Source organism: Martes martes (genome assembly GCF_963455335.1).
Source record: "Martes martes genome assembly, chromosome: 1".
NCBI classification, from domain to species: domain Eukaryota; kingdom Metazoa; phylum Chordata; class Mammalia; order Carnivora; family Mustelidae; genus Martes; species Martes martes.
This window is the reverse complement of record NC_137888.1, coordinates 73,634,450-73,648,772: the sequence shown is the minus strand read 5'-3', so window position 1 is coordinate 73,648,772 and position 14,323 is coordinate 73,634,450.

Genomic DNA, 14,323 nt, shown 5'->3' with positions numbered 1-14,323 from the left:
TTGATTAGGATGTGGAGAAAAAAGAACCTTCTTGCCCTGTTGATAGAAATACAAACTGGTACAGTCATTGTGGAAAATAGTTTGGAGTTTCTTCAAAAAGTTCAAAATAGAATGACCCTATGATCCAGTAATCACAGTACTGGGTATTTAACCCCAAAATAAAAAAACACTAATTCAGAGGGATACATGCACCATGTTTATTACATTATTTATAGTAGCCAAATTATGGAAGCAACCCAAAAGTCCATTGATAGATGAATGGATAAGGAAGATGTGGTGTATATATATAATGGAATATTATCTAGCCATAAAAAGGAGTGAAATCTTGCCATTTGCAATGGCAAGGATGGAGCTAGAGACCATAATGCTAAGCCATATAAGTCAGAGAAAGACATACGTCATTTGGTTTCGCTCATATGCAGAATTTAAGAAATAAAATGAGCAAAGGAAAAAAGAGAGAGAGGGAGGGAGAGAGAAACCAAGAAACAGATTCTTATCTATAGAGAACAAACTGGTGGTTACCAGAGGGGAGATGGGGGGAATGGGAGAAACAGGTGATGGGGATTAAGGAGGTGTGTATGGAAGTGCTGAGTCACTATACTATATACCTGCAGCTAATAATACACTGTATATTAACTATACTGGAATTAAAATAAGAAACTTAATAAAAAAATATGGGGTGCCTGGGTGGCTCAGTAGGTTAGGCCTCTCCCTACGGCTCAGGTCATGATCTCAAGGTCCTGGGATCGAGCCCTGTATTGGGCTCTCTGCTCAGCGGGGAGCCTGCTTCCCCCCTCACTCTGCCTGCCTCTCTGCGTACTTGTGATCTCTCTCTCTATCAAATAAATAAATAAAATCTTTAAAAAAACTTAATAAAAAATATGAAAAAGTTTAAGAAAATTGGCAGAAAATGTTTATATTCAAGCCCCCTAAATTATTACTTCAGTATTTCTTATTATATCTGATAAATGCTTGCATATGAAAGGAAAATAATGTCAAGGTCAAATGGAACTTGGAATTTCAAGGAATAGAAATCAAATATGTCATATTAAGGCTAGATTATTCTTTGAATAAATTATTTCACAGCTCTAATTAGGACTCTATTTTCAGTTGCATTTAATTTCAGAAGGCCTTTTTTCTCCTGCCCTAGAGTTGCTTTCTCTCCATTTCTTTTCCCTGAGGACATCACTACTCTTATCAGTAAACTTGACCCTTACTGTGATTAATCCCAGTCCAAACTCACCAGAATAAAATTTTATATATATTTTTTACACACTGGCATTATTTTAATTATTATTTATGATTTCTCCATACTATAATTTTTCCCTTCTGAGATCAAACAATGCAGTTATATTTTTCTATGCTATATCTCCTTCTAAAAACAGATGCTTGGCACATGTGTTCTGGGACAAATAGTCTTCATCAATAGAGATAAACCTATGATGTCTTTCCCAAAGACATTGCAGAAACAAAATGTTTTGGATTTTTCCTTCTAATTTATTATATCTGGTGAGTGCTATAATTAAGGATTAGGAACCAAAGGAAATTATTTCAAAGCATAAAATTTCCTGGAAAGGAATTAGCTAATTATCAAGAAACCTCTTCATTGTAAAACTCAAAATATTCAAGTGAAAGGAACTCAGGTAATAATTTAAAAAACATTTTTTGTTGTGAAATGTTACACACATATGGAAGAATACATAAAATAAACATATACTGTAGTGAATAATTGTAAAGCAAAAATCCATGTAAGGACCATCTGTTATGACATTGAGTTTTGTCCTCTCAAAATTCATATGTTGAACCTCTAATCCCAGTATGCGGTATTTGGTCATAGAGCCAATAATACAAGTTAAGTGAGGTCATAAGGGGGGGGACTATTGTCCTTATAAGAAAGCAGGAAGACAACAAGAGAGCTCTCTCCCCCTCCATTAGAATACAGAGGAAAGGCCATATGAAGACAGTGAGAAGGCAGTCCTGCAAAAGCCAGGGAGAGAGGACTTAATCCTGACAGCACCTTGATCTTGGACTTCCAGCCTCCAGAATTATGAGAAAATAAATGTCTATTATTTAACCCACCCAATCTGTGATATTTTGTTAAGGCATCTCTAGATAACTAATATACTGTGTGAATAAAAAATAGAACATTGCCAGAATGTCAGAAGCCCCCAGTGTGTCTCTTTGCTATCACATTTCCCTTAGAGGTCACCAGAATGCTGATCTATATGGTAATCATTTCCTTATTTTTCTTTATCCTTTTTCCAGATATGAATGTATCTTTAAATAATATAGATTTTAAACTTCATACAGATAGAACTATATTGTTAATGTATTTGTCTCCATCTTGATACTTTTGCTCTACATCAGGTTGGTCCCAATTTTCCATGCTGCTATGTATAGTGTTAGTATGTTAATTTTTATTATGATAGAGTATTTAGATGTATGAATATACCTACCACATGAATTCTTTTGTGGATAGCTATTTGGGTTGACATTTTGAGTATTGTTGGAATGAACATCCCTGTAGATGGTTCCGCTTATATATATATTTCTTAAGGGTACATACTTGAAATGGAGTAACTGGCTCACAGGGTCCATTAAAATAATATTTTCAAGGACAAATTATTTTAGAAATGTGACTTTATACTTCCATTCTTCACTCCAGAAAACAGGATCATATCTTTTTTCAGAGAAACAGCCCAGGTGATAGGAACATTGGTTTTAGATTTGCCATTTTGTGATAGCTTTGTAATAATCACTCTCTTAGAGAATATATTTGAATGCTTTTTCTCTTCACACCTTTGTCACTTGGTGAACTCCAAAAAAGACCATGTTAATATTTTCAATTCATATTTTAAATCTAAACAGCACTTAGTTGGGTTTCCTGGGAGGCTCAATAGGTTGAACTTCTGACTCTTGGTTTTGGCTCAGGTTATAATCTCCTAGTCATGAGATGGAGCCCCCAGTTGGGCTCTGCACACAGCACGGAGCCTGCTTGTCCCTTTCCCTTCCCCTTTGCACCCCATCCCCTACCCTACTTGCACCATTTCTCTCTCTCAAATAAAATCTTACAAAAAAAAAAAAAAAGACACTTAGCTATTTGGTGTGATGATTTATTAATTTGTACCCCTATACCACACAAGTCCATTCTGTATCTTCTATCCTGCTCTTTTCCTGGGGAGATTGACTACTACGGAAGACATCATCTGGTTTTCTTGCTGGCTGACCTTGGTTAAAATTGTTCAATGGGAGATTGGGTTTGGCTTCTGATTCTGGCCTCTTGTTGGATTTGGTTAAGAGAAGGCACAGGCAAGAGGTCTGGAGGTGGGAGGTTGGAATATTTCTTCTCAGCTACCTCCCTGCTTTGGTATGGAGTCTCTGGCAGTAGTGTCACTCCTCCAAGTGTCTAGTTCATTCTGGGAAGCTCATTCTCTATGGCTACAGTTTTCACTTGGTTCCAGGAGCACCATTTCCTCTCTTCATCCGTTTAGTCCTAGGGGTTGTAATGGTTTCCCACTATTGCTTGTCTCTAAGTACCTTATTTATTTCCTTATCCCTATCCACACTTCTATAAGGATTTTGGAAGTCTTCAATGATCCTTCTAGGGTAAATTCTGTTTCTTACTGGGACTCTGCCTGATAGCTGGATTTAAAATTTCTCTTAAATAGAAATTGTGTTTCTTCAAATACAATGCCTATTCAAATTTCCTGAATAGTTGTCACATTTTATTTTAGGTTTAAGTAGAAAGTGTTGCTAAAAGTGAAAACTTGCATCCCAATACAAAAAGAGGTATCAATGACTGATTAGTGTAGTTAAGTACTAGGTGATATGCATAAAAGTGAATTTAAATATGCTATATATGAATTAATCTAGAGTCATAAATCAGAGCCCATATGCTTTGTCTGCAAGTTGGTGATTAGTCAAATTATTCATGGTTTTCTAAATCTCTTAATACTGCAGGGTTTATTATTTGCCCCACTTTTATAAGTGTGCTTAAGAGACCCTTCTTTAAGATCAACTAAATCATTCCCCTGCATTTTGTCTAGCTTCCTTTTTTCCTGGTCTTTGCAGAGAGTACATCAATCATACTCATAGAAAGAACCAGAATTTTCAGCATTTCACTGGTCTTAGATTCTACCTCGGTTCTCCAGTATTTAAGTTTGGAAGAGAAAAATATGCACAGCCTTTCCAGAATTCCTGCTGTATTGAGCTCAGAATATCATAGCTTAGCTTTCACGGGCATTGTTGGTGTTGATAACTCTAAACTTGATATGAATTCAGAAATCTACATTGAGAAAACACATATGTTTGCTAATCTATTTTTATTGTAGGTATTTTGATTTTATCAAATTTTAAGTCAAATGATTAAGGAAGTTAATTTTTAAAAACCAGTTACAGTTTAACTTGAATATAATATGAAAAATTATCTTTTTCTAGTACTATTTGTGTTACATAGAATATACAAACATGAAATACTTAAACACAAACACCCAAAGACTTTAGCCCTATAGTGGAAGAAAAACCAAAAATAAGGGTCAACATACTCGGTTGACCCCAGACATGCTGTTTTACTCTTGGGTAGATATAAGTAGTGAAGGTTTTATTTGTTGAAATATTTTAGCTGACTCCCTTTGAATACTTGAGCTGAAATAATGGAAGAAATCTTGTTCTTGGTATGTTATTGCCAAGGAAAAAGATGGTATAATACTGCCCATGATATTCCTGTTGCTCAGAGTAGTGACTGGCACATATTAGATGCTCAGTAAAGACAATATGTTGCTGTTGAGAAGGCCAAATGTCATCCATTCATTGCAAAGATCCATTTTGATCCTTCCTACCTGCCAAATATTTATTAACATACAAGCCTCATTTGCTATTTTAACAGTTCTGTTGCATATAGCTTTAGTGTTTTGCATGCAGTATGAAACAGATTGTAAAGATGAACTCATATGGAATATGCTGTGATTGAGTCTGGTTCCCAACCACCAAGATGTTGTTTGTATTGTTAATAGCCTCTGAAATCAGTATGAGACTAATGTACAGTTAATAATTTTACAACTGTCCTCTCCTAACACAAAACATAAGGCTTTTAAATAAAGAGAACAAGTTTAAATATAATTTGCATCAACACATTTGTACCTAGGGAAATGAAACAAAAATGTAATGTGTTTTAACACATACTGCAGTACAAGTAGATGCTCAGCATTACTTTGACATTGCAGTATCTTTACGGTTTTCAAAATTAATTATTTTTCCTTTTCTATTAACTTTTAATTGCTTAAAGTTCATAAATAAGTGAAATTTCTGAGGATTTAGAATGAATCTGTTGTTTTATCTATTTATATAAAACAATATGTACACACACACATATAATTTTTTAATGCTACATTAATTACTGACTCCTGCTTCTGATCCTTGACTATATTTTAATTAAATGTGTTCAGTACTCTAAAATATACAAGATGAAGCCAGTTATTGTCATAGGAAAAATCAGTGCTAAGGTAAGATGCCAAATCGAAAGTAGAGCACAATTAACATTGGCAATAGAAGGAACAGGTTTAGCAGCACCCAGTCAACATTTCCAGCTGAATTGATTAAAGTTCTTGGGGTGATCTTGAACTGTGTAACAAAGAGTATGCACATGAAAACATTTAGTATAGTAGCTAAAAAATAGAAAGAGCTCACTGCATTCTTTAAAACTTCTCTGTTGAATACATTTGTACAGATTTTGCTGTTTACTTGCCACAGACTTAGTAAAGCACATGGAAATTGTCTTGTAAAGACCTACTGATTTTTCATAGTTCTTAGAGCTGTAGAGAGCTGTAAAGAACTTGGAGGGTCCTTTCATTGTATGAGTGAGGAAACTGAAGCCTACAGCCATTAAGTGACCATCCAGTTTCACTTGTTACTGATGAAACCACGACTGGAAGTCGACTCTTCTAACTCCCCCTTTCCAGTGTTCTATTATTTAGCACATGTCAAATGATGATGTAAATTGGTAAAAAGTTATAATTGATCAGAAAAAATACTGTTCTTATAATATAGGTTTTAATTCCCAAACTGATCCTTTTATTCATCATTAGAGCATGAATGTTTTTCACACATGCAAAACATGTAACAAATAAATTCCGGATATTTAAAAGGAAACAATGTGATTTGACAAGAAAACAAGAATTTTTACTATCACCGTGTATTTTATAGGTTGATAATTTTAAACTCTTTTATAGGAAGCAGAGTATAGAAAAAGGAATACAGATTGGGAGAAAACTGGATTTCTTGTCCTGGATTTATCACATCTCAGCTGTTAGACTTTGGAAAGATTACTTAACTTTTCTGAGTCTCACCAACTTCAGTTTGAAAATGGATATATTTACCTCTTGGTTTTGGAAAGAAGATTATGTGATAGCATTTTGTAAACTGCAAAACATTACATAGTGCAAGGTGTTACTACATAGTAGGACCTGGTAGTTGAGAATGACCCTTGAGTTACACCATCTGTTTTGTAGTAATGTTTTTGCCACTTATTGGCCAGTAACTTCCCTAGACCCAGCTTCATCTGTAAAATGGATACAATAATAACACTTACCTCAGATTTGTGAAGACTAAATTAGTTAATTTACATGAAACTAACACAGTAAGATAATATTTTATTTTTAACATAATTTTATGTTTCATCTTTATGTGTAGTAGCCAAAACAACTTGAAACAACCCAAATGTCTTTCACCAGGTACATAAATAAATTGTGGTATATCCATATGGTAGAATACTGCTGTGCTCTGCAAAAAAGGTGAAGAAACTACTGATGGTGACTTAATTGGTGATTGAAGATGATTGAGAATGGTAATGATCAATATGGATATTTAGATAAATCTTTTGGAGCACCTGGGTGGCACTGGGCGTGGAGCCTGCTTAAGATTCTCTCTATTTCTCCCCTTCTCTAAAAAACAAACAGGGGCGCCTGGGTGGCTCAGTGGGTTAAGCCTCTGCCTTCTGCTCAAGTCATGGTCTTAAGGTCCTGAGATCAAGGCCTGCATGGGGCTCTCTGCTCAGCAGGGAGCCTGCTTCCCTCTCTCTCTGCCTGCCTCTCTACCTGCTTGTCATCTCTCTCTGTCTCTGTCAAATAAATAAAATCTTAAAAAAAACAAACAAACAAGTAAAAAACAAACAAAAACCTCTTTTTTCCCAGTTTATTGAGAAATAATTGACACGTTACTCTATAAACTTAAGTTGTATAGCATGAAGTTTGATTTATACATATTGTAATAATGACAATAGGTTTAACTAACTTCTAACATCTCATATATAGTAAAAACAAAAAATTAATTCTCCTTTTGATGAGAGCTCTTCAGATCTACTCTTCTAACAATTTTCCTATTTTCCATATAGCAGTGTTAACTATAGTCATCATGTACTTTATCTTGTAACTGGAAGTTTGTATGTTTAACCACCTTTCTCCAATTCTCCCTCCTCCCACCCAATGCCACTATATTTTCAAGACTATTGGTAATGACCTCAAAATGTTTTTATATTATAAAATTAATATTTTTAATTGACTAATTAATAATATATCATAAGGGTAGTTATTAATAAAGGAAAATATTAAATATTCTAAAATGGCTTATCTATTAAAATATATTGGTAGAAATTAAGCAAAGAGGAATTTCCTTGAATAAATTCGTATGGAGTCACTTGAGGATGAACATGGATATTTACAAATAAGACTAATAGCTATCCTTACTTAGAATTCTTCTCATTTCTTGGCTTAAGTGACTGTTATAGCCATATTTGTCTTAATGATAATTCCTCATTTTATTCTTGGCTCTTCACTATGTCCCAGAATTATAGAGCAAAAAGTATTTGACAGATTTTGGCCCGAGTCCAATTTGAGAGAGCAATTAAACATATGAAGATTAGTGAAGTAGTTTGTACTTTGCATCTGAAAAAGAAGAAAATGAGAATCAATAAGAAACAGGTAAATAAGATTTAGACCAGTAAGATTTTTGCAGGGTAGATCCCTCTCCTAGAACCTTCAGAGAGAGAGAGTATAACTCTGACACCTTGATTTTAAACTTCTAGTCTTCAGAAGAGTGAGAGAATATATTTCTATTCCTTTAAGCCACCTAATTGGTCTTAATTTGCTATGGCAGCCCTAGGAAATTAATACAGCTCCCATTCTATTCTCCTTCCCTCCAGTTTTACCCTTGGAATGAGTGAGAATCTGGATTACTTAAAATGGAAGTTTCCAAAATACCCATCTTTTCATGGGACTCTTCTACTTCAACATTTGGTTGGAAATTTCAGAGTAAACTGTAATATCCTTAGCATGCATGGAAGGATCTTCATAATTAAGTCTTACGCAAACCTCTCCAGTTGCAACACTTTCTACTCCATGCAAACCTCCTAAAGCTGAGCCATTCCTAAATTTAGTAGCAATTTATCGCATACTCTCAACTCCTATCAGTTTTAAGACTCAGCTCAGGCATCCTCTGTGGATTTTCTTTGATCATTTAAACTTGGCCAAGGTCTTTATACTGTTCTTGTGGAACATTTCATATTGCACTTTAGTTTTTCGATTACTTCTTTGTCTCCTACACCAGAAACGAGGCTTTTAGGCATCTGATATTCTTGAATATAGTATGAGTTCTATAAATAATTTTTGTTTGAAGACACATAAATAGATGGGTGGGATTACATGGGAAATGGAGTGCAGGTTGGTCTGGCTGAGGAATCAGAAAGTCTTCCTTGAGACATATCTTTCCAGATTGTTTCTTTATTCTCTTTTGTGAGATAAAATTAGTACATAAATCTCCCCCCTCCCAATTTTCTGTCTCTAAGGAACTTCAGCTTATTCTTCTTTCTTACAAAAATTCTTTTCCCTTTTAAAACTTTTTAAAATTTTGTAACAGGTATGCAACAATTTCTTCATAATGCCTAGGAGTTAGCTAAGCAGAGTGGTCATTCTCCTCCAACTGGAATACAGGAACCATGGGATTTTACTTATTCACTGATGTATGCCTAGCATATAGACTGCACCTGGCACACAGTGTATACTCCATAACTATTGGCGGAATAACTTTGTTCATAAGACTGTTCTGAGTTTATTAATGATACTAACTTGTTAAATTTTTTTAAAGAGAAATTTGATTTTTTTTCTTACAGTCTACTTTTTTTCACTTTTAATAGCTTTTGGGGGGCTTTTTAAGCCTTGTTTAGTACTGTTTTTAATTAGAGATACACACCAGCATGCCATTTTGTAGACTATTATCTAAAGTAGATTTATTCTTTTTTTGTTGATAAAGTATTTTAAGTTGTAACAGACATAATGTTACTTTAGAAAGTGGAGTTTGTTTTTCAATCATTTTTTTCTTTTGTTCCTCATGTATAGGTGTATGTCTCTGTATATTCATATCTTCTGTGTATATTTGTGTGCATGTGTGTGAATGTGTGTGTAGTGATAGGAAGGGAGAGACTAGTTAAAGGAGACAACAAGATGTAGCAATAATTATTTCATAGTTAACACACATTTTTGCTAAGTCATGCTATTATCTTGCTTTTTCTATATTTAAATTCCGGAACAATCATATATACTTGGTAAGCATCTAAAGTTCAATGAATAAATGATTGTAGAAGTTCTTCACAGAAACAAGTATGAATCATGGAGAATAGCTCTCATTTTTTAATTAATTCATTCACTTTTTATAAGTTCTGCTTGAAATTAATTAATATCATTTTACTCATGCCATGTGCTATGTATCTGTAAATTAGATAAGTAGCATTTTCTTAGAAATAAGATGTCACTGTAAACAAGTTATCAGTAAAACTGAGCACCTACAATGCTAGTAATTCACTTAATTTGTTCATAAAATATGTAAGGTCTTTAATTTTAGGTGTGAAGTGTCAGAGACTTGAGAGGTGGGCAATTCTCCACGATATGTATCATTTCTTGCCCTATAATAATAAAACTCTGCCTTGGTCAGATAAAATAAATGGCAGAAATTATAGGCATAAAGTCATTTATCAAATTTTTCCCTTGTTGCTTCCTTAGGATTCTCTCCTCCACTATCATTACTCTAGTCATGTAGATCATATGTCACTTCTTTAAAGGCAGAGTTACTAGAAAGAGCCAAAAACTATATTTTGCTTTGTCCATCCATCCATCCACTCATCCATCCATCCTACTTTCTTATTAGTTAACTGCCAATATCTATTTTGTATATGCTATACGCAGGCACTATACTAGGGGCTTCACTACTTTTATCTCATTTACTCTTTATAAAAACTTAGTACCCATCCATTTTACAGGTGAGGACAGCTGAGGCTCAGAATGGTCAAGTAATTTGTCTAAGGTCCTAGTCTATAAGAACTTGAGCTGGGATCAAATTCAGGTATGTCAGACTGTAGACACCATATATAAAGAAGGATATCAGTAGTAGTTTTATTGGATCAACTTGTCTCAAATGTTTTTCAGCATTGGGGGAGATGGGGAAATGGTCATTTACATTACGCCTTTATATTAATTAGAAAAATGTACTTCTTCCTTCAAGCCAGAGCATACAGGTCAGAGACTAGAGCATGTACATTCATTTCTAGCCCTATTTACTTCCTTACTAGGTGCTCTTTTTCAGGGAGTAACCTGTGCAACCATTTGTGATGGCCCTGATTGGAAGCACTTACCATGGAGGATTGACAGGGTTGCATATAGGGAGACACAGCAGAAGACTTCCCTTGCAACGGACTCCTACCCAATCCTTGTACTCTCACATGAAACTCCTCTGCTTCACTTACAGACAGAGATAAAAAGTATAATATTATAAATGTTTAGTTAAAAATTGGCCAATTTTCCCCATGAGGCAAACAAGGGACCTGGATTATTCAGAATTCTTGGCTAGGCTTGCAGTCAGGCTGCAAACCATCTTACTTATCTATATTTTCAGCATGTATTCTGCTCTGCATGGCATTTTCAAGTACATGGTACTTTATTCCAAATAGTTAAGAAAATTTTAAGAAATGCTAAACAGGAAAAATCACCTAAAAGTTAAAATATAGTAAGACATAGGAGATTAAAAAAATAACATGTAAGATAAATATACAGTGTATCCCAAGTTAAACGTTGGAATAAAACAGTAAAAATAAAGTTGATTTTTTTTTTTTTTTTTTTTTTTTTTTTTTTTTTTTTTTTTTGCCACATGGGGGCTATGGGGAGATCATGTTCAAGGGAGTTGAGAATATTGGCACGTGATTGTTGAGGAACTGAAATATCGAGGCTCACCTTGAGAGGAAAATAATGAAGTGAGGAGGGGTTTGTTGCTTGGAATGAAATGGAAGCATGGTGGGACCAGAGGGAACAGAAAGTTAAAGGAATAGGAAGAGTAACTATAGCGGGTAGCTGGCAGGAGTGAAGATTGTGGTGCCAAAGCAGGATGCTTTAATTTAGTCATCAGAAGTACCTGTTTAGAGTCCAGGGAGGCTGTGAGTGAACTGGATATGCAGGCCCTTAGCAATGAGAAGACCAAGGAGAGAAGTTAAGGTGTTGGGTAATTCATGTGGTTGTTAATTTTCCCCAGAATGACATCAGATCTTGAGGTGGAAAAATTAATGAGATAGGTGCTAATGTCTTCGAAGAGTGATGGTGAGGTGGCTATTGCCAGAGAGAGAAAGCATCAAAGAGGCAGATATTTGCTACACACATTGGAAAGAAAAATAGAGGTATGGGGGTGACACTGGGAAGTAAGGTGACACTGTCCCTTATCGTGAAGCCACAGGGAATGTGGTGTCTGATGAGAAAAGCCAGTTTTCAGTATGGAGAGGTGGGAGATGAAATGTTCAGTCAAGAAACTGGGGATGTGGGATACTCTGTTTATGATTCTACGGATGTTCCAGAGAACACAGCGGGGAGATCTGAGGGGAAGATTCTGTGGGTGTGGGATCCCAGAGCATAGTAGAGATTAGTGAGGGAAAGATGTGAGACATGAAGGCTTTTACTGCTCCTGATTTTCCCACCAAGTGTTCCCAGCTGTCTCTAGTATCTGAAGAGAGGAGAGAAGGATCATGTCTCTCCAAAGGGGTCAGCTGCTGCTGAAGTGAACCAATTCTCCTCGGAACTCTTGATACCAATAATCAAGCTGGTCCTGGGACCTTTGCTGCTCTTATATCCAGTAGTTAAAGTGATTCAAGTTTTGCACTAAGGATTTGTTCTTCTTAAAGAAAGTGCATGCGAACAAAGTAGGTAATTTCAGTCTCTTTGACTTGTAAGAATGAATTTCAACTATGTGTAGTATTTCAAAAGGAGATTTAGCTTTTCAGGTTAATCTTGGACTAGAGGTAAACCCCATGAATGGAAAATGACACATGGACATTAAAGAGCCGGTAGTTCCTTTATGTCGGCACTTCTATCCTAAGGGGTAGAGGAACGTGTGCAAGTGAAAGATGATGTGAGAGAGAGGAGGGGGTTGGAGTGGAGAGCTGGATGAAATTTAGAGGAGGAGAGGGTGAGTACTTCCGTCTGTGAGAGAAATAAGTCTAAGTGGATAAATGAAAGTGTTTGCCTTGGGGTTTCTTCCCGAGTTGCCTGAATTGAGGATGACTTGGGGAAGGGTTGTGCAGCCAGTCCTTTTGATCAGATATAAACCAGGTGGGAATACAAGCTGTTCTGAAACACCAGTATCTTACCCACAAATAACTTTTGTAGCACTGAGACCATAGGAGATGAGAGATGTGGGCATTCAGTCATGAATTCACCAAATGAGCCCTGATTCACCAGGTAGAGTAAGGGGGCACAGGCACTGCATCTGTATGTATATACTATAGGTATAGTACCACTCAGGAGTGGAATTTCATGGGATGCTTGGGAATATTGAGAAAGAAAAACAAGTCACACTGGGAATATAAATCAAGTAAAATAGTTGACTGCTAGATTGTGAGGCTAGTTTAGCAGTCTGAACTTCGTGCTTCTGCTTTATAAAGAAGATACCAGGTGACATAACAGAATAGTTGCTTATATATGAATGGAGTTGGTAGGACTCTGAGGCTCTGGAAACAGAAGCAGGGCACAGAACAGCTTCCCAATATTCTCAATGACTTAGTCAGTTGTACCTGAAAAAAACCCAGAGAGCTTCTTATAGAAATTGCCTATTCTGATGAAATCCCTTCACATCCCTACAGTCTCAAGCCACTTCTGCTATCAAGAGAAAGAGCAGTGTTGTTATGGACATTTGAGAATCTGTGAAGAATTTTCTGGGTAGTTTAGCATTCCAAAAGGGCGGGATAAATAAAACATTGCCATCTCAGGGCAAGGAAGAGATTATGGATAATATAAAACTTTTACAAAGCATATTTGAAAAGAAAGATTATATCAGAAAATAATTTGAACTCTTTATTAGGCAAAGAATAGAGATAATTTTAAAAGAATAGAAATGAGAACACTTTTAGAAGTTAGGAATGTGAATGTTTCCCCTCCAAAATTTGAAGAAAGACCCAGTATATTCAAATATTCTCCTTAACACTGATGATAAACTTTTTAAATAGATGGACTGCGTCTTAATGATTTCTGCAGCAACCAAGAGCAGTGATCATTAATCAATATCTACAAGTTGAACCTAATTGAATTAGCAAAAAAGCATAGTGGCAAATTCAGTTGGATAAAGCAGACCACATATTGTGCCTAGTGTTACGGAGACACCAAAACACATAAGACACAGTCTGAAGGAAATTCGTTATTCAGTTCCTATGCTAAATCCATTATTCAGTTCCTATTTCTCTGTTCTTTCATGTTAGTGGTGTTACTACATACTTGTAGGGCTTGCCAAAAGAAAATAAGTCAGACCGAAATGCTTTTGGTAGCTTCGATATTGATTTTAAGGTTTTTACATTATTCTTGTAAAGGGTGGGGATGGGGAATGGTGAGGGAGAACTGGGAGCCAAGCAGACAGAAGAAAAGGTAGGGATTAAAGTAATAAATTCATCATCATTTACAAATTTTCTATTTAGAATATGAGATATAAGGATGGTCCAGACCCATAAAAACCAACTGGCATTTAACCTTTCTGAATCTTTTCAAGTTGACCTCTTGGGAGGTAAAAGAACACTCATAACAAATGTTAAGGAAAGCACATTTTGATCCCTGAATATATTTACATAGTATACGGCAAGAGTTTGTAGGGTACCTAGGTAGCTCAGGTCATGATCTCACAGTGGTGAGACTGAGCCCAGCATGGGGCTCTGTGCTTAGTGGGGAGTCTGCTTGGGATTCTCTCGTTCCCTCTCCCTCTGCCCCTTACCCGCTTGTGTTCTCTCTCTCTCAAATGAAGAAATAAATCTTAAAAA